The sequence below is a fragment of the Dipodomys merriami genome, unplaced genomic scaffold (assembly GCF_024711535.1).
Source record: "Dipodomys merriami isolate MVZ:Mamm:240054 unplaced genomic scaffold, mDipMer1.0.p SCAF_2121, whole genome shotgun sequence".
NCBI classification, from domain to species: domain Eukaryota; kingdom Metazoa; phylum Chordata; class Mammalia; order Rodentia; family Heteromyidae; genus Dipodomys; species Dipodomys merriami.
The window spans coordinates 6544-10000 of record NW_027203518.1 but is presented as its reverse complement, the minus strand read 5'-3'; positions in this window follow the sequence as shown (position 1 = coordinate 10000).

Genomic DNA, 3457 nt, shown 5'->3' with positions numbered 1-3457 from the left:
CTTCCTTCCTTCCTTCCTTCCTTCCTTCCTTCCTTCCTTCCTTCCTTCCTTCCTTCCTTTTTTACTTTCTCTCTTTCTTCTCCCCACCCCCCTCTCTCTCCTTTTTCTTTATTTTTTTGGGTGGGTGGGCAATACTGAGACTTGAAGTCAGGGCCTCAGCACTGTCACTCAACTTCTTCTTTTTTTCACATATGAATAATTTTACAGTTTATTTCATTAAAATTATATTCTCAGAAAGGTAAAAAATATATATTAGCTATTTCATCAAATGAAGTAATTATACTAACACATAACATAAGTTAGTGAAAGTTTTATCTGTCATGAATAGGACAAAAAGTATCATCAAACAACATTTCTAGGAATCACACTCAACTTCTTTTGCTCACGTCTAGCACTGTATCATTTGAACCACATCACCACTTCTGGCTTCTCTCTCTCTCTCTCTCTCTCTCTCTCTCTCTCTCTCTCTCTCTCTCTCTCTCTCTCTCCAGACACACACACACAGACACACACATGCATATACATACATATACACATATATTTATACACATACATACATATATATCTATCTATGCTTATATGTAGTGTGATACAAACATATATATATTTATTATTTTCAGTTTTTTTGTCGTCGGGTGTGAGGCTTGGACTCTGGGTCTGGGTGCTGTCTCTCTGCTCTTCATCTGAAGGCTCACTACTGTTCTGCCACTTGAGCCACAGGGTGCCACTGCTCCCCTTTTCTGTTTATATAGTGCTGAGGAATCGAACCCAGGGCCTCATGCTTGCAAGGGGAGCGAGCACTCTACCACTAAGCCACCTTCCTAGCTCTCCCCCCTTTTTTGGCCAGTCCAGCATGGAAGGCTCCTGCATCTTGTTTGTATGGACATACTCACAGCTGAATAACTGAGTTGTTTTGCTTAATAAAAAAAAAAATCCTGGTGTTGATATATGTGGAGGGGAAGGGAAAAAACAAATTGTTAAAACAGGGTTACAGGAGGACCCATTGAAACAATGAGATATACAAGTCGTTATGTCGAAAAACGAACTTTACAACTTTGGTGGGGGGACGGCGGGGGGGGGGGGAGGATACGAAGGGATGGGAAGGGGAAAAAAAGCAGGAGGCTACAATGCTTATAAGAAATGTGCTCATTATCTTACCCATGTAATTGTAACCCCTCTGTACAGTATTTTCACAATAAAAATATATTTAAAAAATATATATTTAAAAAAAAACTTGGTACAGTAGTCTAGAAACATGGTTGCTATTACAGCCTTCATTGGCTTAACTTGACCACTGTTTTCTCATTTAACAGCTTTTGGCGACAAGCATGATTATTTTTCGTGGGGTGGGGGTGACTGTTTTGAGGCTTTCCCAAATTTTTATGTCCAACAGGTTACCAGATCTAAGGAAAACCCAGAAGTTCGAGAATTAAGTAACTCTCGGGCTCAAACTACAGAGAAAGAAAAGGAGAAAGAGAGACCTATGGAGGGAAGGGGTTGGGGCGTTGGGGGGAGAGGTCATAGAAAGGAAAAGAAAACAGGGAAAAATAAAAACACAAAGTAAAGGTCGTTTTTAAGTGGAGGCCTGGACTCAAACCAGGCCACTGACTGAGGCTTCCTCATTATGGGATTTCAAAAGTGGGCCTTGGCTTCTTGCAGAAGTCATCTCGATGTGTTGGTATTCTGCTGTACATATCATTTGGAAGCGACTCTATCTTTTCACTCCATGGTGAATGTATTCACATATATGTTCCTATAGAAAACCAGTTTCGTGTGTTTTCTCTCACATATGCAAAAGGTACGTTTAAAATAGGGGAGACATTAGATCTCTGGACTGACTGCCTGGCTGGCTGCTTGGCTGGCTGCTTGGCTGGCTGCCTGGCTGCCTGGCTGCCTGGCTGCCTGGCTGCCTGGCTGCCTCACTCACTCACTCACTCACTCACTCACTCACTCACTCACTCACTCACTCACACACTCACACACTCACACACAGTAAGACCCAAAAGACAGGATAGATACTTTTAGGGGGAGAAACACCCACCGAGGCAAGGCCCAATGGTTATGTGCCCAGAAATGAAAGTGAAACCTTGAAAACACACAGAGGAAAAAGAAACAAAGTAAACTCTCTACCTTGAGCCTGTAGTAGGGTTTAAGAGATGATTCTGTTGGTTTCCCATGCATGCATGGGGGGGAGGGGGGGGTGCTTTGACCCATGCTCTGTTTCTTTTTAAAATTTACTTCCCTCCCCGGTGTAAGTTTCCTCCTTTCTTTGAGGAAACTCTTGGCTCCGTTCCCGCAGTATACTCATTGTTTGTGCAAAAGCTCAGAGGAAGGGAGCTGCTCTTTTCCCTTCCACCACCCACCCCCACCTATTAGTTTTCTTTCCTAATAACTGTTCGTTTATGAGGGACTGAAAAGTGAAGAAAATAGGATGTGTGGAGCCATTCATTAGGAAGCTGTCCGGCTGTCTTGTCTCTGAATTCCTGGTGGTGCTTTCCCAGGCCTCATTTCCCCCTGGAAATTATCCTGCTTGCCTCTGTGTTCAATTCTGGGAAGGAAGATAGGCCGAGATAAGGCAACCTCTTGGCACGAAGCTGGAACACACGGCCACCTCGCCTCACGGGTACACAGCCTAATCATCCTATCCCGAGGGTCCTCCGTCAACAGTTTCTTACAACGATTTTTATTAGTTTAGTGGCCCTACTGAGGTTGAAATTCAAGGCCTCAACTCAGGCAGGCCTGCTGGGGTGGGCGTGTTTGTTTCTTCTTCTTTCTCCTCCCTCCCCACCCACCCTCCCCCCCTCCGCCAGGGCGCTTAAGTCGTTGCCATGACGACATTTACAAGACAAAGGAACGTTGCCTGAAGTTCCTGAGTTGACTGGGGCTCCAGGCTTAAACCAGCCCACCCCACCCCCACCCCCGACCCGCCCTGCGTCCTCTGCGAAACACCCCGGCGGGGTGGGGGGTGGGGCGGCCAGCCCTCAGCTCCTGTAACTTCATTAGCGCGCGGGGTGGGGTGGGGGGGAGTGAATCAGCCTCCCCTCCCCCTCCCCATCTTTACAAAAGTGGCCTCTTTTGCCCTTGGGCAGGAAAAGTCTGTGCGCGCGCTCTCTCTCTGGTCTTTTTCTGCTGGGACCCTCCCTGCCTACCACCAGCAGCCACTGACTTCCTGCAAGCTGGAGTTGTCAGACTACTTCCACCCGCCCGCTGCCACTAGTATGCCTCCCGCCCAAGCCCGCCAGGGACAGAATGGGAGGGGCGGGCGGGGAAGCTGGCATGCTTGCCTGTGCTCTGCCCTCTGCCCCTCCGGGAGGCATGACTGTGACCGTGGGATGTCCCCGTGGCCGACCCCTACGCTCCCACCCTCTGGACGGAGGAGAGTGAGGGGAAAAAGGAGTTCAGGAGTCTTGTCTCCCCTCCATCTTCCCGCCTAGGTCAGGCCAGGATCTGCCTCTCT